This window comes from Choloepus didactylus, chromosome 8, assembly GCF_015220235.1.
Source record: "Choloepus didactylus isolate mChoDid1 chromosome 8, mChoDid1.pri, whole genome shotgun sequence".
In the NCBI taxonomy this organism is placed as follows: domain Eukaryota; kingdom Metazoa; phylum Chordata; class Mammalia; order Pilosa; family Megalonychidae; genus Choloepus; species Choloepus didactylus.
Window position 1 is genome coordinate 53,248,491 of NC_051314.1, and position 26,935 is coordinate 53,275,425.

The 26,935-nt window shown below is 37.5% G+C and overlaps 1 protein-coding gene and 1 pseudogene across 2 annotated transcripts in view; both read right to left on the reverse strand.

Annotated features, from left to right (window-relative positions):
- The window catches only part of NAV3 (neuron navigator 3), an 855,568-nt gene that overhangs the window by 688,435 nt on the left and 140,198 nt on the right, over nt 1-26,935 (reverse strand). The gene's annotated exons all lie outside the window — the stretch shown is intronic.
- On the reverse strand, nt 20,805-21,633 carry LOC119542631 (annotated as a pseudogene).

A 26,935-nucleotide genomic window follows, 5' to 3' on the forward strand; every position in this document is an offset into this window, starting at 1 on the left:
CAATAAAAAATTTTAAAAATCCGTGGAACTACACTACACAGTGAACCTTAAGTTAAATCATGGACTATAGTTAATACTACAGTTATAAAAATGAGCTATCAATTGTAGCAAATATTCCACACCAATGCAAGTTGTTAATAATGGGGTGCTATATGGGGATGCTGTGTTTTATGCATGGTCGTTTTGTAAACCCACAACTTCTCTAACAAAAAAAAGCAGCCATAGACAGTAAAGAGAGCCTACAAAATTAAACCAAAAGTGGAATAGCTACTTGAAACCCATGGTCCTATTTTAACTTGGTTAATTCATTTCTAATTACCTCATCCAAAAAACATCACTTTCTAAGGATCTCTAATGCTTGCTTACACAATGGAATTGTATACATGCTAGAGAGATTATACGGTAATCAATGATAAAGGGCCTCCTATAAAGGGTGAGGCTTCTAAAATACCTCTAAATTATCTAGTAGGTCATATGTTCCAATGGAGCCTGATTGTAAATATTTCAAAGATACTAAGGTCAAAACCAAATCTGTGAGTTAGTATCTAGTCTAGTAGCTGTTATATATTAGATGCAAATGTTCAACAAGTGCCTGTTGAAAGGAGACAGTCAAGCAAGCATAAGATCTATTATCTTAAGTAAAAGTAACTATTTCACTCAATTCTCTAATAGAATTTCCCCAATGTTCTAAAAGAACGATTATTTTAATTATCAAATAAAATTGCTAATATTCCTTGCTTACAAAGATCTGTACTCAATATTAGAGCTCCAGGTATTTCAAGGAGCTCTGAGTGCATAATAATACTTGGGGGAGAGGGGGCAGGGAAAGGTACAAGAGGAGGAAAAATAATGAGAGAACCAAAGTAAACTAATTGGATAGCACTGGAGACTGTTATGACACAAACTTATTTCTCTGATAATCAATGATTAAAGGAAAAAATTGAAATTTGTCCCACCATTCAGGTTTGAACTGTATTTTACAGTAACCATTGGGGAATGTCCTATATGGAGGAATCCCAGCTAACATATGCAGATGGAATGAAAGAATTAGATGCTACCATTTTTCAAGATCTAATGAAATAAATGCTTCAAGTAATAGTCTTTGATGAGTGTTAAACCCATTAAATTCAAAGTTGAAGGAAATTTACCATGAAGTGATCAGTCTGTCATCTTCCACCACCTGAACCCTACATAAGCTTTACTAAAAGTGAAATGACCAAATATTGTTTACCCCATGATATTATTCAATATGAAGTATAGAGCACCACTTAATAAATTTTTCTTGCAAAAAAAAAAAGTCAATTATATTTAGATACATCTATCTAACTTCTCTCTACAGAGAATGTGAGGAATAGGAGAAAATGTATAGACACGATCTGTCCAATCTAAAATGTGTTACTTTCTACAGGGCAACTGACTGACTGCATCTACATGTTAATGGAAATGGAAGAGGGAAGAAAGGATGGTGGGAGAGATGGAGGGATGGAGAAGAGGTATGATGGAGAAGGGAAGGAAAAAGTCAGACCTTGATTAAAAGAACCCAGACACTTAAAAGACATAACCAAATCCAATGAATCATCTTGTTTGGAACCTGTAAAAAATACACACATTTCTTAGGCAACCAAGTAAATTTGGTTTTGATTATGAACTGAGAATAGATGGCCTTAAGTAAATATTGCTCATTTTATTTGAAGTAATAATTGCATTGTGATTATGTGTTTAGTGGTCTAAGAACAGTGGAAGTGATATTTCTAAGCACTCAATAGATGGCTTATTCACATTATATGAAGATGGTAAGCTCCAAGAAGGCAGAAACCATGATTATTTTATTCACTGCTATATCCTTAGGGACTAACACATGTTCAAACACAAAATGTTTATCGAATGACTGTACTGAGGATAGTTTAAGAAGACAACTTAGATTCTTATATGAGTCTTCACAAATACACAGTAGGGAATTATATGTATCTATAGGAAATAAGATATAGCTTTTGAGAGATTGCAAATTGCTTAAAGTACCAAGAAGAAGTATAAGAGATGCAGCTCAAATGGAAAAGAAGAAGAAAATTATGATATCCTCCACATACCATGCTAAGAACCTTGGGTTTTACCCAATTGATGAAGGACATTATAGAAAGGGTTTTGACTAGACACAAATTAGCATAAGGCTTTAGAAGGTTTTCTTTAGAACAGGGTTCTTCAACCTCAGCACTTTTGACACTTTGGGTAATTTTCTTGTTATCGGGTACTACCCTGTGCATTATAGGATGTTTCACAACATCACAAGCATTTACCAACTAGATGCCAGTAGCAACCCCTAGTTATGAAAACCAAATTTCAATGGGATCGTGAGCAATTTAGCCTCATTTGCGTACCACTGCTCTAGAAGTTTTTGTGAATCAGAAGAGGGGGAAACTCAAGGCAGAGCAATGGATTACAATGCTACCAGAGAGAGAAAAAGTGTCCGAACTAATGCACTAGCCTTAGGACTAGGGACAAAGAAAAGAAAACAAAACGGTGTGCCTGTTTAAATGTATTATGTCCCCCAGAAAAGGCCATATTCTTTGATGCAATCTTGTGAGGCAGACATTTTAGTGCTGATTAGATCAGAATTCTTTGAGTGTTTCCATGGAGATGCACCCCACCCAACCGTGGGTGATGACTCTGATTGGATAATTTCCATGGAGGTGTTACCCCACCCACTCAGGGTGGGTCCAAATTAAATCACTGGAGCCATATAAATGAGCTGACAAACAGAACTCACTGCAGCTGAGAGTGGCATTTTGAAGAGGAGCTACAGCCAAGAGGGACACTTTGAAGAAGGCACAGGAGCTTCAGATGAGAGACAGTTTGAAGATGGCCATTGAAAGCAGACTCTTGCTCCGGAGAAGCTAAGAGAGGACAAATACCCCAAGTGCAACTAAGAGTGACATTTTCGAGAAACTGCAGCCCAGAGAGGAACGTCCTGGGAGAAAGCCATTTTGAAACCAGAACTTTGGAGCAGATACCAGCCACGTGCCTTCCCAGCTAACAGAGGTTTTCTGGACACCATTGGCCATCCTCCAGTGAAGGCACCCGATTGCTGATGTGTTACCTTGGACACTTTATGGCCCTAAGACTGTAACTGTATAACCAAATAAACCCCCTTTTATAAAAGCCAATCCATTTCTGGTGTCTTGCATTCTGGCAGCATTAGCAAACTAGAACAAAGAGATTAGAATTTTGAGAGAGAAATATAATCTAGCCAATTAAAAGTGGTGAAGCTAAGCAATGGATCAAAGATGATGTCCAACTGTCTTGAGTACTTGGAATGATGAGCCCAATCATTCAAACAAAGACTATAGCTAAGGGGTGGACTCATGTACAAGTTCATACAAGTACTTAACCATGTACCTAACCACTCTCTACATGCACACATGGTGAACAAAACCAACAATGCCTCTCTTCTCATGGAACTTATATTCTAATAGCAACAGACAAGTGAACGAATAGATGGATAATTTCTGAGAGCTATAACTACTAAGAAAGGGTGATGCTTGTGGACATGTATAATGACTCTGAAGCAGGAGAGACAGATGGATGTATTATTAGTACAGTGGTTTTACCATGCAGATTTTTTAATTGGAAGACATGGTCTGTGATGCAATTATGCTATTAATTGATTGTGTTACTTTGGAAAGGTTTCTTGGCCTATCTAAGCCTCAGTTTACCCAATCCTGACTTGAGGATAACAATAGTACTTAATAGGGTTGTTATGAGGTTTAAATAAGATATGTGTGTGTTCACATGTGTGTGCATCTGTACATGGTATCTGTATTCATGTGCATGTATTTATAATCTTAGCGCGATGCCAGGTACATATAAGCATTCAGTAAATAATTATTATTATAAACATGAAGTTGTATGTGGTGAATCAGTGTTTGAAACCCTTTCCCAAGCCATTAAGCGCTTATGTTTTCCATGCTTCTCTACGCCTTCATTCAATAAATTGTCATCATGTGCCCACTTTGAGGTTGATACTGTTCAAGGATCCAGGGATCCAGCAGTGAACAAGAGAGACAAGGTTCCAAGGCTTTGGCACCAAAGCTGTTACTAGCAGTTTTATCATTCTAAGCAGCTGAGTCTCTTAACAGCCTGTCTGGCCAGCTCTTTCATGTAAATTTAGCAAGAGTTCCCAAGATGGCCTCATATTTGTCCATTTCAAGGATAATGTATAATAGCCAAAAGTTTCACTAGGGTCTGAAGGTATAGAGAAAATTATATAGCTGTTTCACCCTTGATATTAAATTTAAAGTTGTTTGAGAGAAAAACATTCTGGCTCTAAGAAAGCAATTCCAGTCAACAATGGCAGCCAAGCTGGAATCTTGCTAAAGCAGCATCCTGGGGCCAGTTGGGCTCTAAATAATGACACTTACATCTTCTAAGTGGAAGCAATGTGAGGAAAAACAAAGAACAGAGAACAGAACGCTGCCGATATTTTTTTAATCAATGGATTCCAGGAGATGGGGAGAGCTAATTGTCATCCTATGTCCACTTATAAGCAATAAGCATGTAGTCAGGGATTCTCAACCTGGATCAACGTTAGAGTCACTTAGGACAGGTTTTAGAAATGGCCTATACCTGTCCCCGCCTCTCAGATTTTTATTTAATTGGGTTGGGGTGGGGCCAGGGTATCAGTATGTTTACAAAGTTCCCCAGGTGACTCTGAAATTTTGTGACATTTTAGTGAACCATTGATCTAAGTGAACAGTTTTCAAGGTGTGATTTAAAACTGCAAATGCTTGAGGAAAGGGGAAGGTAGGAGAAAGTCAAACTAATTAAAAGAAAAAAAATCAAAGTTATATTTTTAACCACTTGAGACAGTTAATTTCATTTGTCAACTTGGCTAGATTAGTGTCCAGTTGTTTGGTAAGGCAAGCACTGGCCTGATTGTTGCTATTTCATAGACGGATTTGCATCATTAGTCAGTTGATTGCATTTAAAATCAACAAAGGAGGTTGCCCTCAGCAATGTGGGGAGTTTCCTCATCCAAACAGCTGGAGATCTTAAAGAAACTGAGTATTTCAAAATTCATAAAAAATTTCTGCCTTTTCTTCAAATAGCAAGCTGCCCCTGGGGAATACAACTTCACTTTCATTGGAATTTCTACCTGCAGACTTGCCAATCCCCTTGATCACGTTAGCCAATTTCTATAATAAATCACTTTACATGTAATAAATAGTAATAACATGTTACATTTTATAATATATAATAATTGAGTACTTATATATTGAGTACAATATGCATTATTGTATGTATGTGTGTGTATGTATGTGTGTGTATATATATATATATATATATATATATATATATATATACGCACTTTGGTTCATGTTTCTCTGGAGAACCCCGACTAATACACATTCCTCCCTGGGTCTTCCTCAAATGGTTGTTACATCTTTTAATTACAACTTGCCACAGAAGACCACTGATTAAACTAATATTAATAACATAATCATAATATTAATATCCCAAATTAAGTAATAATTTGAATTAAACTAAGTATTTAAGATACTATCTAATTAATGCATTGCTGACAAGTTGATCAGGATCAATCATTCTGATCATCTTTTTGTGACCTCTGTCATCTCTTCCAAATTTTCTGTTAATTGCAATGCCATGCTATAATTTAATATACAATAATTTATTATAGGTGCTCTGTATTATGATAGGTACCATAGGATAATTGGTACCAAAAAGAGGCCAACTAAAAGGGAAACGTAATCTCATAATAAATGATTAGGAAAAATTGACGTGAGAATATTCCTTGAAAACAAAACTGAAAATAGATTCATCTATATTTTTAAACGGACCAAAAATAAATTAAATACAAATTTTAGAGGCGTTATATTTTTTACAAAATTGGATGAAAACAATAGAAGACATTGTTCACTTCAGTTATGATTTGCTCAAAAAGAGGATCCCTTCATGTTCAATGATTCACATTGTATTTGCATTATATTTCAGTGAGTGACTGCCCGTGGTAGAAGGTGATGTCTAGCTTATTGAAAGATGTCAGCAGTAAGCATAATGGATGTTTGAGTGGAGTCTACTTATTCAGATAAATAGCAGTAACCATCTTCATTTTACAACCATTTTTGTTCTCTACCCGATTTTATAAACATATAGCATGATTCCCAATATATTACTCTAAAATCATCATAGAGCAGAATAATCTGATTAATCATTAAACTACAGATGACCAAATTAGGAATGATTCAAAGGATCACATTAAAAAGTGATCTCACACACAAAATAGCTACAAGCAGCACAACTGTTATCAAGATCCATTATTGTTTTGCAAGACTTTATTGATGTTAAAGTAGACTATATATGAGATACTAAGGCTTTTGTCTAAGGTGGAAATATAATATTCTACAGTCCCAGTGCATTTCAAGTAGTATTAAATTATAAGGTGACATTGTAAATGTTTTACACAGCATTTTGCAGTGTAAAACTTCATATAACAAGAAGATATCATTAGCCCACTTTATAGATGTGCAAATTGAGGCTAGGATGTTTGGTAAAAGGTGGAAGTGAGATTCAAAGCCAGATCTCTCTGCTCCAAATAAAAAGGTTTTGGTTTTCTAAATTGTACCACAGTGTCTTTTAAAGAATATCCTTAAGTATGTTTGGCAAAAAGATCAGACACTGTTTTCCTTATTACTACTAGGGGGTGGGGGCATTTCTCAATAATTTATGGGACCAGAAAGACAACTTTATTTTTATTTTATTATCTAGGAGGGGGAAGTGGGCAGATCTGTCATAAAAATGGCAGGATTTTCTAAAAGTCACCATTTTGAAGCAATTTCCATCATTCTTAAGTCACATCTGTCCATTCATATTAACACCACAGGTAGCAAACTCTTCAAAAACACTTGAGGAAACTTCATCACCAAATCTAAATTTCAGCTTTTTTCTAATGTTTACTTAGCCAGAGGCTTACAATTAATTCAGGCAACTCCAAAACGTCCCAAACCACCCAATTAAGTAATGATCTTATCTCATCATCCCTAGTGGAAATTAACAGCTAGTGACTTAAATCACCTCATTGCCTGGCACACACAATTGCTTGTATATCTTTCTTAAACTGAACTGTTATTCTCCCCATTAGATGGTCTGGTGACCAAGCTACAAATTCATGTTTGTGTGATCATTTGATTAATGTCTGGCCCCATCTTAATATTATCAAGTCATGAGGGCGGCCCTATATCTTTTTCTTTCAGTATTTATACCCTGGGAACACAGCATGCTGCCTGACAAAAAGCTGGCCCTCATCCTTTTATAAGGGTTTAATGTAAAATCCTTAAAATTGTGTCAGGCAAACAGTAAGCAAGCTAAGCATTTGCTACTGTTTGCAGAATAAATAAATCAATTGTTGACAAATTCACCACAACCTAATACAGCAAACAAGACAACTTTACAGTCTATGTTTTTAATAGAATTTTTAAAATGACAACTGAGACTTAGAGAAATAAGTTAAGTTGACCCAAAACACTTGGCACAGACACACTCTTAAATGCCATCTCATAGTTATTAAATAAATCAGAGGGAGGTTTGATTCAGGGAAGAGACACATACCTAATCATGGCAGCTCCTAAAATATGAATCAAATCAGAAACTTGGTACCATATGGAGCAGACAAACCAGCCCTCCTGACTAGCATCCAATTTCTTTATTAGGCATGGCAGATTGTGTTTTCCAAAGATGGTGGCAACAGTATCCTCCTTCCTTCATTTTCTTCTTCAATGTGAACTATCCATTCCCAAACCAAGAGGTGAAGTCTATTTACCCTGCCCTTGAACCTGGACCATCTTTAGTGACTTTTCAACCAACAGAACATGGCCAAAGTGAAGTTCTGGGACTTACAAGGTGAGCTTATAGGAAGCCTTGCCACTTCCATATAGACTTGTTGGAACCACCCAGCTAAGGCCAGTCAACTCACAGAACCATGATAAGTAATAATAAATTGTTGGTGGTTAACATCACCAAATAGGGGATGATTTGTTACACAGCAATAGATAACTTAACAATTCAGGAAAAATGCATGTGGTTCCTGCTATATATAGGTATTGTGCTAGCTTTATACTACGTGTTGCAAAACCATTTTAAGGATGCGTTATCAGAGTTGCCATAAGTGTTCACTGAAAGTGTCCAATGGCCCCAGGTAATCACAATCCCCATATTGTGTTCTCTCACTTCTAACAGATGAGCTGCTTACTTCCATGTGATTATACTACAACTTATCTGGACTCTCTGTCTGGAATGATCAGCCCATCCCACTCCCTTCATTAAGCTGACCACTACTCAATCTCAGACTGGGTAAATTTTCCTTTTTTTTTTTTTTTTTTACACATTTATAATAAGCTGTACTTTGTGACTGTAGTATTTACCACAACTCTAATTAATGAATTATTTGTAATAGTTGGCTTAATATAAATTTCTCCCAATAAACAATGACCTCCATGAGGGATAGGACCCTGTGCTTCTTAATTATTATTATGTCCCTAGGATCTGGCAGAGTACTCTGCACATAGGAAGTATATGTGTGCAGGTGTGTGTGTGTGTGTGTGTGTATGTGTGTGTGTGTGTCAAATTAGTTAACAAATGAGTTCAATGGGAGATACAAGCCTTCCCTCAGATCTGAGGTTTCCTAACTTTATTTTTGTCAAAAGTGACAGCTGTGGTATCCAATGAGCTCTGAAAGTTCTAGGAAAATGACTGGGCAGGCTCTGGTAGGGAAGTCTTTGCACAGTAAAATAAAGCTTGGTGATAGCACATCTCGGCCAATATCTTCGACATCTGAGTGCACACTTTGCAAGTGGTCCTGAAGACCTCTGGTATCCAACTCAGTTGTGGTGGCATTACCCAAGGTTGTGGTGAAATGAAAATCTGGAATTAGACAAGTCTACAATCACATACTCGTTCTGCAAATTATTAGTTATGTCATATCAGACAACTTACTCCACTGGGTCTCATTTACCTCATATATAATAAATGGATAAATTATTTTTTATGAAGTTAATATGAACATCAATAATGCATGGACAATTTTTCACATGTAGGTTACCTAATAAGGCTAGTTTCCCTTCTTTTTGGTATATGGAACCACTATTCCACAATTTTTCCTAGTAGATATCACACTGCACATGTGCATCAGTGTCTCAAGAATAGAGAACACTGCTTACCGAATTTTGATCTAAGTCATTGATTAAATGAAAGGAAACATTCTTAAAGCCTTAAGATGCCATATGAGTAAGGTGAGGTACAGACTAGCTGGAGGTTCCCTTCTGCAGTATTTGAAAGACACATTGGTTTTTGCCTATGCATTTTCAGGCTGAACCCAGGATTACTTTTCACATTTGAAATTGCAAATTTGAGAAGCAGTTCATATTCCAGAGAAGAAAGAATAGTATTTCACACTTCACAGTGACTATAAATACGAGTAAAAAGAATGACAGCCTCATTGTCAACATTGCAGAACCTGGAGTTGACAGCATATGCCAAAAAGCTAAGTCATCCTCATCTTAGTTTTATTACTACCAACTGGCAGGATCATATGAAAAAAATTGCAAATGAGGCAGATACAGAAGGTGTCAGGGGGGGAAAAAGTACTTAATTTTTATTTGAGTACTACCCTTCAAGATGATAAAGCTCTATAAGCTCATTTCAAAACATTTCGCTACATACATTCAGTATCTACTGGTTTTGACTATGTAAAATCTGTAGTCAACCTAGTGCTTAAAAATAAAAGAATAGACTTGAAAAGTTTTACAAGAACATTTAAAACAGAGTAAGGGCAGTTAAAATACAATTTTTTAAAGCAAGATCAGAAACTGCTTAGAGGAAGGAAATAGGGATTCTGCGAAAATGGTATAAAACAGTTCTGCAATTGAAGATCACATTTAGCACTTAGCTAAATTTTATACTAGTTTTACAGTTCTTTTTGTCTGCAATAAGTTCATCTGAGGAGGCATATTTTGTTGGCATTAAATCCTAGGAAGAATGTATTTTGTAGATCCTTACATGTGAGGAGAATTTTGAGAAATGGGACAAAAATACATCTTTAGCTCTGACTTTATAGAAGATGGCCAAGCTATCCACATGTGGTCATTTCTTGTAACAACCCTTGATGAAAACTAAGGACATAACAATAGCCTCATGAAGTTTAAATAATAAACCTCTTAATGTTGCTTTCTGGAGATGCTATCTGACCAAAAATTTAGGGAAAGCAGTGAAGTGGTTTCTCATTGGGAATGGATTCTCATCTTTGACTCAAAGATTGGGTGAGGGTGGCAAGAAAGAGAGAGAGGATAAGAAGGCATAATTAGCAAGTGTTGCTTTTATCAGATAAAGATATTTTTACATCTCCCTTCATGATCACTTCAAAAAGAAAGCCTATTTTGAGTAGCAAAAAATGGTAGGAAGACTATCTCTATAAATTAAAAGGTTAATCCTTTAAAATGTTATGAAATGTATTAGAAGTTCACAACATAATTTTCAAGTTTTTCCCCTATTTTGTCACAATCAGTGAAAGCTTTGTCACAAGACAGCACAGAACAGATATTTGGGCATCAATACCTTAACCAATTTTCCTAAAATCAGTCGGCTTCAGGGATGAGGCACCTACGCAGTCCTATAGGGCTCTGCACTCGGAGGGGGCCAACACTTGGGATTTAATGCTGTGCAGTCATCATCTTGAATTCTTAATTTTCTAACAATGGGCCTGTATTTTATCTTGCACTGGATCCCACAGATCAGGTAGCCAATCCTGCATAAAAGTATTGCTGGCATCATGTATGTTTCATGGTCACCTAGCTAGCAGTTGATTCAGGATTTAGTTTCTAGCAAATGGCCAAACACGATACTCTCAACTGAAAGGAGAATGAAAGCCTTCAGAAACAAGAGAGATAAGAGGCAAGCAGACATTTTACAATGAAAATTGAGATGTCTAATTCCACCCAGATGGAAGGTTATTCCAGGCTACAGATGGATATACATGAAAAAAAAAACCAAAATTGTGCTAAATAAAAGTTTGAAGCACTCAAGTGGCAGGACCAGTACTAAGTGTAGACAGCATAGTTCTGTATATGAGAACACACACAAAAAAGTTGATTCAGGCAAGGTAAATATGAATTTTTTTTATTATCATTTCCTCTAGCACATATTAGCACTTCTTGAAGGACCTGCCAGAATGAATCAGCCCTAAAAGCTACACTCAAGTTGTCTTCCCAGCCACACTGTTGAAAATTATTTACTCTTGTCCATGTGAATTTGTACAATCTGTGCTGAAAACAATAATAATCTACATTTTGAATAGTTGAAGTAAAAATGTTTTCCCCAACAATAATTAGCCAAAGTGTGGTTAATATGGAATTAAGCTCAGCTAGTTCTAACACATTTAGCTAATAGAAGTATGACCCTGTGTAAGCTTACTTAATCTCTCTAAACCTTGCTTTCTTTATCTGTAAAATGGGTATAAGATCATTATGGTGACTACATCCATAGTTTAATATAATAGTTAAGAGCAGCCATTATAGAGCCAGAAACCTGGCTTCATATGCCTGGCCCTGCCACTCACTTGGTTGGACAAGTCACTTCATCTCTGTGTCTCAGGGGTTCATGCCTAGTCTGGAAACCAGAGAGACCTGGTAGGTAGATAACCCACTATTACCCTTGCTAACTCTGACAGTACTGTGAATGTGTCCCAACATTGTTCCAAGTCTATGGCAAATCCTGGCTGACCCAGGTTCTGCGTTGTCAGCTTTTCTGCAGATGCTGAATAACGTACCAGTACCTGTCCCCTCTAGCACCTGGTTCTCCAGCACCAAATAGCAGAATGTCTCTTGAGATATGGACCTTGGACAAATCATGTACCCACACATGCATACATTTTGATGAAATGGGGGCTCAGGTGTATTTAGCATGTTACTTAATTCACTACACATATCTATAGTCATGGATTATTATTCTTGAAGGATTTCAATCATGATATATTGAAATTATCTGACCTGTCCCCCACTAGAATACAAATTCTTAAGGATAAGGATAGTGACTTGTTCATCATCTTCATTCCACCAATGCTTGTCATTCAGCACACAGTTCTATGGGAACTATGGTAATGATTAAATGAAGCAGAGTCTAAAATATATCTAGTAAACAGCATAGCCCAAATTAGAAACTCAATAACTATTAGAGCCTCTCAAATTATACCTACTCTTCCCTTTCCACCAAGTAGGCCTGGGCTAAGCTAATAGCCATTTATTTTTGAGTTAAGTATTTTACTTGATTCTTTTTCCTTGAACATTTATAAAACATGTATGATAAATATAGGAAAATTCAGTTCTGCAATACAATTTTTTCAATTCTAGCCCAAAGGTTGCCCCTAGCACAATGCTTTACATACTCTGGTGGCTTGATAAATATTTGAGGAATGGATAAATAAATTAATGAGGACTTTTCAAATCAGCCCTGACACCTCCCATCCAGTTGTATGTAGCTAAGAATTTATAGCAAACCAGCAATTCTGAATTCACAAAGATCAGCGCACATACAGACCAGTAGAAGAGGTATCCTTAATGCCAACTTTATTCAGATACCCACACTTGGAGGCAGTGCCCTTTGCTTTGCAAGAACACCTGTGAGTAGCTAACCTAGAGAATTTCTTCTGAGCTTGAGCAAATGAAAAGATTTAGTGTCTCAAGTACAGTTATAGAAGATATTCTAGACTGTAGTATAAAGAATTTAAAAGTCTCTGGCACTCCATAATCCTTAATTAAAAGCTCAGCTGAACATATCTGCTCTCCATTTGATATATTTTCAACTATGATTAGTTACTATGACTTTATAAAGTCAAGTAAATGAAAACATCATGTATGTATAAGAATCACAAATAGACATATAAAAGTATGTTAATGGCTGTCCATGGTTTCTATATTAGTTTTTTATTGTTTTCCTTTGCTTCTAAAATGTGGAAAGACCCTCAAACGTAAGTTACAGCCATATAGTAGAGTATTGCATAGTGAGGTCGCTCTCAAACCTTAAAAGATTCAGGATCACCTGGGGTCTTGTTAAATACAGATTTCTAGGCTCCACCCCCAGAGTCTCTTATTCAGTAGAGCTAGTTGTGCTGGTTTGGATGTATTATGTCCCCCAAAATGCCATGTTCTTTTGATGCAGTCTTGTGGGGGCAGATGTATTTAGTGTTGATTAGATTGTAATTCTTTGATTGAGTGTTTCCATGGAGATGAAACCCACCCAATTGTAGGTGAAAACTCTGATTGGATAATTTCCACGAGGTGTGGCCCTGCCCATTCAGGGTGGGCCTTGATTAGTTTACTAGAGCACTATATAAGTTCAGACAGAAGGAGCAAGCTTGCTACAACCAAGAGGGACATTTTGAAGAACACACAGTTGCTGAGAGAGGAGCTCTAGCTTACAGAGACATTTTGGAGACGGCCTTTGAAAGCAGTCTTTTGCTCCTGAGAATCTAAGAGAGGACAAATGTCCCAAGAGCAACTGAGAGTGACATTTTAAAGAGGAGCTGCAGCCTAGAGAGGAGCTGCAGCCTAGAAAGGGACGTCCTGGGGAAAAGCCATTGTGAAACCAGAACTCCATAGCAGACGCCAGCCACGTGCCTTCCCAGCTAACAGAGGTTTTCCAAACACCGTTGGCCATCCTCCAGTGAAGGTACCCGATCGTTGATGCGTTGCCTTGGACACTCTAGGGCCTTAAGACTCTAACTGTGTAACCAAATAAACCCCCTTTTATAAAAGCCAATCCATTTCTGCTGTTTTGCATTCTGGCAGCATTAGCAAACCAGAACGTCTTTTGGTACCAGAGAAGTAGGGTGCTGTTGAGATTGCAAATACCAAACATGTTGGAATGGCTTTTTAAACGGGTAAGGGGAAGATTCTGGAAGAACTGTGAGGAGCTTGATAGAAAAGGCCTCAACTGCTTTGTACAGACTATTGGTAGAAATATGGACTCTAAAGATACTTCTGATGAGGCCTTGAGCAGAAATGATGAATATGTTGTTGAAAACTGGAAGAAGGTGATCCTTGTTTTAAAGTGGCAAAAAGTTTGGCAAAATTGAGTCCTAGTTTCAGATGGAAGGCAGAATTTGAAAGCAATGACCTGGGATACTTAGCTGAAGAGATTTCGAAGCTAAAAGTTGAAGATGTATCCTGGTTTCTCCTTGTAGCTTATAGTAAAATGCAAGAGGAGAGAGATAAGCTGAGAAATGAACTCTTGGGTTCAAAGAAACCAGAAACTAATGGTCTGGAAAACTCTGTGTTTCCAGAAAGTGAGACCCCAAAAGCTACAGCCTAGAGAGCAACTGAGAGTGACATTTTGAAGAGGAGCTGCAGCTAAGAGAGACAAAACTCCCCAAGAGCAACGTTTTGGAAAACACTATTTTGAAACACAACCTGGGAGCAAGCAGACGCCAACCACGTGCCTTCCCAACTAACAAAGGTTTTCCGGATGCCAATGGCCATCCTTCAGTGAAGGTACCCATTGTTGATGTGTTACCTTGGACACTTTACGGCCTTAAGACTGTAACTTTGTAACCAAATAAACCCCCTTTATAAAAGTCACTCCATTTCTGGTGTTTTGCAAAAAGGGCAGCAATGACAACCCGGAACACTAGTCTTGTGCCCCAAAATTTGCATTTCTACAAGTTTCTAGGTGATACTTATGGTCTAGGAACCACCCTTTGGGGAACTACCGACATATGGCAGAGGTAGTACTGAAGATACACAGCATCAGGGTTAAGAAAACAGATTTTGGAACTAGACAGGTTAGAATTACAATTCCCCATCTTTATTAAATTGTATATTAGTGGTGGGCCGTCTTCCTTTAAATAACATCCTTATTTAGAAGGTCTCCAATGTAATGAGTTCCACCTCCCCAATGTTGAAGTCAAAGTCAAATTGCAGCCAGAACTGAGACATGTGATATGTGATCCACCAGTCAAGATGCACCCACTGAGCCATCAATTCAGAAGTGAGCAATGTGTGGAAACAGGCTCTGCATGCAGCTTCTATTTTGCTGGCAAAGGGAATAGCAGGCATTGTGTTTTCTGTGGCAGCCGTGGTTGCAAGGTCATGTTTCTGATGCTCAAAAGGCATCAGTGCAACAAGGTCAAGTTTCTGGCACTTATTGCTTGGTGCAGCAGCCTCCTCAACAGGACATGGCTGTTGAGGAGCATGGCTTTAGATACTGTTCCAGGAAACACATCTTTGCATTCTGTCTCGAGCTGCTCAAATATTCTGTGGGCCATCTAATATCCTATAATAAATTCCTTTCTGCCAGAATGGATTCTAAGGTTTGCATCTGAGAACCCAGCTTAATAATACCCACATTCTATTATTGGACCTTGAACCAATAAATATCTTTAGGGTCTCAATTTTCTTCTCTGTAAGGTGAAAATACCACAAAATGGAGAATGGTTCAAACACTCTATTACACAGCGTGGATATATGTATGCATTGATTTTCTGAAAGGTATTTTTTAACCTCAAGTGTATTTTGTTTTGTCACAAAGCTCCAATTTCATAATACTTAATTTTTATAAAATGTAGTAATGGATAATTTTTCACAAGCAAAATATTCCTAACTGACAAAAATCTAGCAAGAAAAATGAAGTTATCTTGGAGTATTATTTTTCTCTCATCTCTTCTTTTCCCCTCTTAGAATTTTGGATAATATTTTAAAATCACATATTCAATACTTCAAACTGAAAAACAGTTCTTAGTAAATTTCCCAGAAGAAACAGAAAACAGTATTGGAGGTGAGGGTCCCAAAATACAGGCTTTACCCAGGCTATGCCTAAAAGAGAGGGAGAGAAACCAAAATGTGTTTCCCTGCTGCTTCTTTTTCCAGAGCCCCAAGAAGACCTCCTGGCAAAGCTGTCACATCTAATCTTATCTTACTTTCCTAGATGCAGTTTACTATTTGTTTTTCAGCTGGCAAGCTAAGGAGTATATCTGCAGTTTCTAGTTTTGATTGCAATTTTCTTTTAACTCCAATCTTCAATACAGATACTGTTATCAAACAATCTCCCTACTTAAATTCATTTGACTGATGCAGAGTGCAAAGTAGAAAGCTGACAACACATTTACCTTCAGCCCCCGCCCTCATTTTCATTCTCATTCTAAATTCCTAGAGGTCATGGTGGTTTTAATCAAGAACGATGGGCTCATAAAATAGAGGCCTATAGCACTTGGATTAAGAAAACAAACTTTGGGAGAGATTTTGTAAATGTGCCCAAGATTACACACCTAGCAAGTGTTGGGAAGACTATTTGATCTCAGATCTTCGTGATTCCAGTAGCCCCATCTCCTAATCACTTTGCAATAGTGCCTCTATCTTTAAATACATATGAAATAGGAGTACGCTTATATCTGAAGATCCTAACTTCTTAATGATTAAAATTGTTTTTTTAGAATATGTAAGTATTTACTCAAGTGGAAGTTACCTGGTCATCTATCAGAATTCTTGCTTTGATAAGACACTGGTATCTTAGCCCTGATTCCTTAAAATCCAACTCAGAGACAAATCTTACATGCTACGGCTTTTGAGGGAGATGCAATTCCAAAGCAGCAAGGAAGACGGATAATGCAGGGAAAGAGGGAAAGAAAACACAAGGTATGGCCATCATGCAGTGCCATAAGAAAATAAAGTGCACAGGATACATGTCTTCTGGATAGACCATTTGGAACTATGGCACCTTAAAACAATCAGTTAGGAGGGAATTTATCTACAGGCTTTTCTGATTTCCCCTCTCCCTTAACACTCCCTATTTGTTATCTGCCCTGTATGCAACTGCTGGGAAAGAAACCAGATCCAACATTCACCGCAGGCAGCACTTTTTCTAAGCCTGTAAGTGTAAGAGGAACCTCTGTGAATCTTGTCAAGTTGGACCTGGCACAGCGAACATAATTAACAGCACTGAATTATATATCTGAATGTGGTTAAAAGAGGAGATTTAGGTTGTATATATGTTACTAGAGTAAAAATTAAAAACAGGATTATACAATACAGTGAACTTGATGGACTATAGTTGATAGTACAATTATAAAAATGCTCTTTCAAAAAATGTTGGACCTGGGTGTCAGAGCAACTGAGGCCAGCCCCCACCATGGCAAAGGAAGTATCATGAGATGATGTGGCAAGTTACGAAGGCCTGGGAAGGCACATGAACTGGGTCCAATGGAGTTGGATAGATAGACATACTCTACGGTCCTTCCAACTCTAAGAGCCTATGATTCAAAAAGGCCTAATGGAGCCTTTCAGTTAACAGTCAAATACACTAACCAACTGTACCACAAAGACAAGTGAGACTATGTGTTCATCCCCATGATGATCCAGCACTCATTCCATTTTCATTGCTGAGTGGCATTCCATCACGGTATAACAGAACTGCTATGCCATTCACCACATGATGGGCATTTGGGTTGTTTCCAGTTTGGCTATTGTAAACAAAGCTGCTTTGAACATTCAGAAGAAGGAAGAAAAAAAAAAAACCTTGGTGGGGTCAGTGACCTGTTGTAAAGCAGACAAGTGAGCAACAGAAAACTGAAATTCAAACTTAGTTCTAGCCTGTTGTATTCTTTTCAGATCCTTTAAGACTGCCCCAGAATCCTTTTGTTCCCACAGGGTCCGTGAAGCCAGCAGTAGCAAACAAATAACTACAGACCCAGACAGGTACCACAAAACAGTAAAATGTGCCACTTACTTGTCTATTAGACCACAAAACATATTCCCTGGCATTTTTCTTTAAATGGGTGGTCCTTTGGTCTGTGCTTCATGTTTCCAATTTTGATTAGAACAAGGAATGGAGAAGTGTTTCTTTACCATAAGCAAAATAGCATAAAGCATGATGATAAATGAAAATTGCCAGGGTGTGCTCAATCCAGCTTGTACCAGATTGTATCTCTTCCCTCATTCTCCTTCAGTGATAACACTTTGGTAACTGGAAACTGGCCACAGTGGGAAGTCAGCAAATGCTACAAAATCAGGGCTTTTTTTTATTTTTCTGGAAAGCCAGGTTGTAAACACTGATCAGCACACTACTGAACAGACCTCAGTTTTAGAGAGACAACAGGAAGGCATGGGGCCTAGAGCAAAGTGAATAGTACGTGCTCCCTTTAAAGATGGCAGTATGATTAAGCCCTAGAAAAATATTGCCATGAGAGAAGACAGGCTCAGCATGGTTGAACTTCCAAGTCTTCCAAAGAAGTCAGAAATCTAGGTATTTAAAATAAAAGCTCCCATTTCAATTTTTAAACATCAGATTAAGTTTTTTGTGTTGTTTTATTTTTTGTTTCTTTTTTTTTTCTTTTTTTTTTTTTTTGCTTTTTGTTTTGTTTTTTCCTAAATACTTCCCAGAAAAATTGGGATTCTGGTCTCAAGTTTGCAAATCCCATTTTAAACCATGTATAATCCTAAATGATAGGATCCTACACATCTTTAACTAAATATTAATAATAAAGATTTGGCTAGAATCTACCTTTTTTTTTTCTTTCAGAAAAAGGTAGCAAAAGACTCTCCCTGGAGTTTATCCCATACAAATTAGTCCTTGATGTAACTGGCAGCAACAGCATTTGGAACTTATCGGGCTTTCAGAAATGCATTCATCTAACTAGGAGTGCTGTGGGACTAGAGTCTTATATTCCCTCTTCCAAACTGATCTTTTGATGAAACTCTATTCATATTCCTTTACAAAGTTCCAGTTGGCTTCCAGGCTCTGATTTTAATACGAACCTCTCCTTGAACAGCCTCCCAGTGGGATAACCAGCAACACATAAAATATTTTGATCCTATTTGAGGGAATCTCTTTATTATCTAAAAATGAAAACAGATGAAAAATACAGGAAAAAAGACCTTGTTCTGTTGGAAATGATGCCATTAAGTGGCAAGAATGTAATGAGGTCCAAGCATATCTTGGGTGTTCAGATACATCTAAAAGATAGACACAGGAAAGTAGTCACTTGCTTTGTGGCAGGAGCTTCAATGTGCATGGATTGCCATTGTTTGCAACTTGGCTTCACAGACTCCTGGTGAACCTGAAGCTCTGGCACAAAAAGTGACCCTATCCCTTGAATTTATATTCATGCTGAATGGGAAGGCTGTTGTTTTCATTTCTCAGAGTATTATTTTACTGAATTCTTGCTGTCCGCAAAAGCTACCTGGCTAGATGTCTTGCTGTCAGATGTTCTATATACATATCTAGATCAGTGGAGTTTCATTACTATGCACAGCCGAGGGATTTTGGAAGCAATGCATTGTAGTGCTCTATAGGGCATACAGGAAACAGGTATGCAATGGAGCAGCTGGATGCAAAAGAAAGATGCCTCTATTCTATCCAAAATGTATAAAACTTTAGGTTAGTCTAAATTGTAATTCTTTGACACCACATTCTGTCTGCTAGTCCACAAAGTCTTTGGAGCTATTTTTTTTTAAATTTGTATTTACAATTCCCATATTATCTAAATAGTAGAATGTGGTAGTATCTTTCGACTTTGCCATGTCAAGCAATATTGCTGTCACTATGTACAGGGTGTCTGAAAGGTCAAGAGACACAGGAAAAACTTATTTCTAAACAGTTTCTTAGCTACATTTTAAAAATATATGCCCAATGTTTTACTTTTACTTTCAGAAACCATTTTGGGTAAAGAAACTCTAAATTTAAAGCAATGGGTCCAATTTTTAATACATTGCACAGTGTTCTTAAAAATCTAGGAACACAGGGAAATATGAATTTTATTTTTATTACAATTGCTAAGACCTTGTGTACAATAAAAAATGTCTTTCCCTTATTCAGTAAAAGGAAGATTGTGCATGTAATTACACATTTTTATGCCTCAACCAGAAGGAAAAAAATGCATCCAAATTTCAAGTCCCCCTCAGTCCTTTCACAATTGTACAACTGTGCAATTCAGCACATTTCTGAAGCAGAGTGGAGGTTCCTACAAAATGGACACAAATCCAATGAGCTTAGTTTCCCTACAGCTAAAACAAATACCATACAATGGGTTGGCTTAAAAACAGAAATTTATTGGTTTCAGAAGCTAGAAGGCATGCTTCCTCCTGGGGTCAGTATCTTCAGGCTGGCCAGCAATCTTTGGGGTTCCTTGGTGTTTCTGTCACATGACAATTCACACCAGGCATGTTCTCTTCCCGGTTCTGACTTCCAGCTGCTGGCTGCTCCCTGTGGCTTCTCTGTGTCCAATTTCCATTGCTTATAAGGGTTTCAACCATATTGGCTTAAGTCCCACCCTCATTCAGTTTTGGCATACCTTATCTAATAACATTGTCAAAGGTCCTATGTACAAACGGGTTCACATTCACTGGGCCAGAGACTGGGACCTCAAATGTCTTTTGGGAGTGTGCACGATTCAACCCCCAAAAGGCCATTACTGTTTTATTCTGAGTCTGTGAGTAAACAGGAAGAAACAACAGACAATAAACAAATAGGCTACTTTTTAAATTAAATATTTTGGCTCAAGTTGAAAGATTATATCGTTTATAGGGCAATATATGAAAATAGCAAATCAATGTTCTCTAACCCACTATCACCTGGAAAGTGACTGCTTTAATGCATTAGGCACAATTTTACATAAAAAATCCATGATCTGCCCGGGCTTCATCTAGTAAAAAAATGCAAGACTCATTGCAAGGAGTGTGCAATTAGACCAGATTCAAGGGGCAAAGCTGACGGTGACCTGGACTCTGGCACGTCTTCCAGATCCGTCTTCCAGGCTACATCTTCCAGATCGCGGCACCGAACATCCTTCTGCCAGCATCCGCTTCCAGCTTCACAGCATCTGCGACAAACTCTTGGATCCCCTCCAGGAAATTCCCCTGCTTGGCCAAGGGTGCCGGCCTTAGCTTGGAGCGGTCCTTGAGAAGCTCCCCTCGGAGCTCAGGTGAGATGGTGAGGAAGTCGCAGCCCGCCAGCGTCTCAATCTCTCTGGTGTTGCGGAAAGAGGCACCCATCACAATGGTCTTCTAGCCACATTTCTTGTAGTAGTTGTAGATTTTGGTGGTGCTCTTCGCCCCAAGGCCTCCAGGGGCTCATACATTGTGTCCGTATTTGCCACTTGCCAGTGCAAGTTGTGCCCCAGGAAGGGGAGTTCAGTGTACGTGTGCCTGGTGGAGGCCACGGCCTGGCAAAGGAGAAGAGCAGCATCATGTTGCAGCAGTTGCTGAGCCGCTCCTGGAGCTCCTTCCCAGCCTGAATCCCTTCCCACCTCAACGACAGCTTTATAAGGATCTGGTCCTTGCTTAATCTCGTCTCATTGTAGAGCTTGTTGAGGTACCTGGTGGGTGTCGTCTTGTCCTTGTCAGGAGAAACCCTGGCATCCACTTTGCTGGACACAGCACCAGAGGTCTTCTTTAGTGTTTCTGCCCCAACGAACACAACAAATTTATCAGCAGCGTTCTTAGTCTTTTCCTGTTGTGATCCACCCAGCTTCTTCCCGTAGTCCATGACCTCCTCCACCGGGTCCTTATAGGCAAACATCTGAGTAGTAAATATGTAATCTAGTGAAGTATTGAAAGAAAATATTTTCCCATAGTGCACAACCATGTCTATGAAGAAAATTAATAAATATTACTTTGGTGAGGTTACTAAAGAGAAATTTTTCAATTGGTAAACTTTATTATCCAGAGTTAGAGAAATTATCAACTTTAGTTTTTTTTACTAGGACTACTTTATTTTCTACTCAGATTTCATTTACCCAGTAAAAAGGAAGGAGACATATTCCCATCTTAATGTCTTAAGATACTAAATCAGTATCTTAAGCCATTAAAGTTTGCATAGACAACCTTTGTATTTTATGACAACCTCCAATTAAAGATTATGTATATTATCTAGTGACATCAGGCTTTGTGACCAAGGGTAAAAATATTCTTTGTGCTGCTATGTCAGAGGTCAAACGTTTCTGTGTACCACAACATCTGAACTTGTTTATCTTTGCTATTAGTAACAGAAAGCTACTTTGTTATAAACTTCTTAAAATTTACAGATTTCATTAGCAGACATTTTCTTTCTTGAAATACTAGAGAGTAACTGAAAATAAAACACAGCTCTACCAACCAACCCTGGGTGTGTTCAGTCAAATATATAAATCGTGGGTAGGATGATTGACAGGTTCACTTAATATTGGGCAAGTCAACCATCCTCCATCTTCCAGAGTATGCTAAGTGTCTATATCCCAAAAATATCAGCAGTCAGAGGAAGCAAGCTCACAAATGAACAAAGAAATAATCCAATATTTACTGATGAACTACTGTAATAATCAATGGGTATAAATGTCTCTAGAAACTTCTGGACATAAGAAGCTGGGTTTTCTCCTGGAGGTAAGAGCAGGTTAATACTGAAGAGATTTGAAACAGGTTACCTGCATGTCTTGTCTCACAGGTCCTTATTGTTGGGTTCTGGCAGGCTCTGTGAGCTTGAGAAGAATCTCATGAGCAAATGGGAAGGGAGAAGTTGACAAAGGTTTTGTTGAGAACCTTCGGGACAGAGTTCAGAAGAGTCTATTTATATCCCTGATGGATTCATATATCAAAATGAAGCAAGTCAGTGTTTGGGAGGTAGGGAACAGGCTAGCACAGTTCCACTAAAGCTATTGGCAGCAGCCTTCAATTCTGCCTGCCTGGAGCAGAAAATGCCAGTTTTTGACTGTTCCTGCAGATTGCCTGAATTCAGACTCTCAGGCTGTATTTCTTACAGATCAATATTTGCTATAAAAATTATTAGTATCCAATGTGTTAAATTCCTTTTAATAAATCAACACTTGGGCAGAATATCCATCTGTTGGTCTAAGTAGCTACACATTCCCATTTCCCAAGCCTGTTCCAAGCCATTTATTATGCACACACACAAAAAGGGTCAACAACCAAACCCATCTCCTTATTAATGACTCTGACCACCTTACAGCTAAATTCCTATCCATAGCCTCATGTTTCACAAACCAGTCTACATGCATTATTGGAAAGGTCCTGCCACATCCAGCTCTTGAACTCAGCTGACCTCTGTCAGATTCAGCCTGACAACACTGCAGAGGTGATACGCATTTCAAATCCACAGAACCCCAGAAAATCTCACTCCTTGTACATGTGAGTAGGTGTGTATACACTTTCCTAATGTGATTTTCAAAGTTAACCCCTCAAACAGAATTACATAGAAGAAAAATAGCAAATACCACTGCAAATCCATTTCTTGTAATACAGCCGTGATTTTAGCCTCTTTCCCTTGGAGAAGGTTTGGAGACACATAGCATTTGAAGAGAGCTTCATGATGTATCCCTGCTTCAGAGAGCCAGCTGTTGCCAGGCTATAGTTCTGAAATCCTATTTCTTGAATTTTATCTTTTATTCCATGTAAATCCCTTCCCTTTCCTCTCTATTACAATTATCTTCACTACATTCTAATCCTTTCTAAATGGAAATGGATTATATTAGACTTGACTTCTCACCCTTTGATCCATGGAGGCTTTTCACTGTCCTCTGTCTCCTCTGCAGCCTGTTTGTACAACCTGGACCTTTCTCTCCCCATTCAAACTATTTTTCACACTCATATTACCACTTCTTTGTTCTTTGCTTTTCATCTTTCCTTGCAAGTGAGATTATCTACGTCTATTCTTCCTAAAACCTCTGTTCTCTTTTTGTATTTTCTAGAGGAAATGTCACCTCTAATCCTGTATTCAGCTCTTCCCATACCTCATTTTCTTTCATGATTAATTTATGTTAATGCTGGGATTTATTATAGTTGACTCCACCCAAATCACAAGTGGGTTTGGATAATATAAAGGTAATCAATCAACGATCACAAAGTGCTTTTAAAAATGCTCTTCCAGGCTCTGCAACTTATATGCACTTATAAGTAGAGACTTATTTAATAAAGGAAAAGGAAAATAAAGCTTCATCACCTGATTCTTCTTGTACATATAGATTTCTCGTCACCCCAAAATATATCAAGGAGGGACAACTGCTGTAAATCTGGTTTCTTTAAATAAAGGAAATAATTCTTTGAAGCAAAATAATCTCATTTAGAGTCTGGATCATACAACTAGAGAATTTCTCCCCTGCCCCATCCCACCAAGGAAAATTAGACTGAAAATCATATAGTATATCCATATCAGATGAAGCATCCTGGATGGACTGAAGTTATTTTCATCATACTCTGAACAGGTGAGCTTGTAAGAAATATGTCATTAAAATCCAAAATTGTGGAGCCCTCGGACTATTTATGTTAATGAGCATGTCATCTGCAAGTTATATAAATATCTCATTAAAAACTGCAAAGGATTAAACAATCGTCTGTCATATTTTCATAATGAAATACTGTAGATTCTCATAATTCATTCTGTGCAGATACATAGATTCCTAGTTACATATTTGTAATAATGTGTATTTAAGTCATCGTATCAGCCTTTCTAGTCTGTTTTAACTACAGCCCTGATTCTCATTTCACCAACTTTATTTAAATTTAATATGTGGGATATTTACATAAAGGAAACACTCTAGAAGTTTTTAATCTTTTTTTTTGGGGGGGGAGTAGGGGGGCAGTTATATACTGCTGAGAAGTAGATAAAAGGCATAGACTCTCTTCCCAGAGAAGCATATGGGCACCTATGCATGTATACACCCTACACCCACACAAAAACAGAATTTTATCTGTAATTTCAAGGACTTTCCAGACCTCCTAATAACTCAGGACCCGGGATAGAACCTTAACACTAGGACTATTTTATTAAAATTTTTCAATGCCCATGTACACTATGCATGAAAAAATCCTTCCAAGATTATAAACAGCAATTTGCAAATGTGAGAAGTGCCCAGAAACTATATGTACTGCCTTTTTTAAGAAATAGAGAAAATAATTTTTTTAAAAAGTCCACACTTACTCCAATACAGTCACTACTATCCAAAAGGGGTAATTATGCATTTGAAATGTGGCCAGTTTAAATTGAGATGTGCATATGTTAGTTAACCAGATTTCTAAAACTTAGTACCAAAAATTTAAATATGCCATTAATAATTTTCATTTGATTACATGTTGAAATGATAAACTTTGGGAAATACTGGGTAAAATAAATTATATGACTAAGATTAATTTCACCTGTTTCCTTTTATTTTTTTAATGTAATTACTAGAAAATTTTAAATCCCATTTATGGCTTGTATTATATTTTTATTGGACAACACTGGTCTAGACAATGTAAATCAATGGTTATTCATTATACACATAAGCCCACTCTAGGATTTGACTGTCATACTCTTCCACCAACAGAAAATAATTACCTGACTTATAGTGAATGTCTGATCTATGGACCTGAAAATCTGCTACTGCTCACTGCCTTCCTCCTCCATGACTACCACTAATACTGCCCGTTCTACCTTCTGTCTCTGTCACCTTCACGTCTTCTTTACTGCCCTCCTGGCCCTCCTGGCTTGGTCGTTCCCCATCAGTCACAGTCACCATTGCCCAGAACTAGAAAAACTGGAATGTCCTCTTCTCTCCCATGCCATGTATTATGGAATATTGGCCCCAGAGAAGCTGAAAATTCTGGTGACCACCCCAGAATCGGATGCTCCTTGCCCTGAAGAAGTTTAAAATCAGGTATGAGACAAGACAATCAAACAAAAATCAAGCCCATTTAAGGAAGAAATGTAATCAAATGCTGAATTGTGTGGGATGGACCATAACTACAGTTCAAGAAGATTTCTTAAAGAAAAAAAAAAAATAAAAGCATAAATTATCACCTATCAAGTTCCCCTCTTAAATTTCACTAATAGGACCACAGACTCATCAAATTATATCTACACTATTCCAAAGCAATTGACTGAAATGTGAAAATTTGGAGAAAGTTTTTATTTACAGGGAAAAAATGAAAAATGTGTAAAATGTGTTGGAATTGAATATTTTGATGACGGCAAGCATCATTTGATTACTTGGATATCACACCTCATATGCCATATACCCACATACAAGGTCCAGATACTTTTTGCAAGCATATGAGATATCACATATGAAGAATTCAGGCCCCTGAGAACTGAAAGAAAATAATCCTGAAGAAACTTCAAAGTAGGAAACTAGAAAATTTTAATCTGAAATTTAAAAGCATATAAACCAGAATTTCAATTGCTACTGACCTAAATGGATGAAATATGTTCCTAGCATTTTGTTTGATATCTTAAATATGATCAAGATATGTAGGGTCACAAACTTTCGTCAATGATATGTACTAATCACCAACTATGTGATTTTTCTAAGCAAGCATTTTTCAACCAATTCATTTACAATTCAAAGGGCAGCCCTGAACATATTTCTGCCTGTTACAACATATTTTTAATCTTGGGCAAACATGTGGCATGTGACAGGGCAGAGTTCACAAGTCTTAAATCTCCATCCTTTCTGGAAAATCCATATGTCATATAATGTTTCCTGATTGCAATTCGCCTTCCAGTTTAACCTTGTCCTTTGCCCATAATTATTAAAAGACCTGTATTATGGCATTAATTCAATTTGTTCCTGTTTATATAGTAGGACAATCAATTGTTGCAGCATTTCACACATAATCTCCTAGTCTGTACTCTCATTTTAAGCAAGAATCTGCATACAGTCTACATCTCTGTAGAGAGGAATTTAACACTAGTTGTCAATATACTCATGTAAAAATAATTGCAATAAAAGCAATAACAACAAAGAACTATAGCCACTGCAAGAAAAATAAATAAAAAGAGGATAGGGAAAATAAGAGGACATGATAAATTATTTCCAGTTTGGGGAAATCTATAAATGTGAGATTTTTATATCAATCATAACAATATCCAATACATACTAGAAAATTATTGTTGAGCCAGAAAATGTGAGAGTACATCA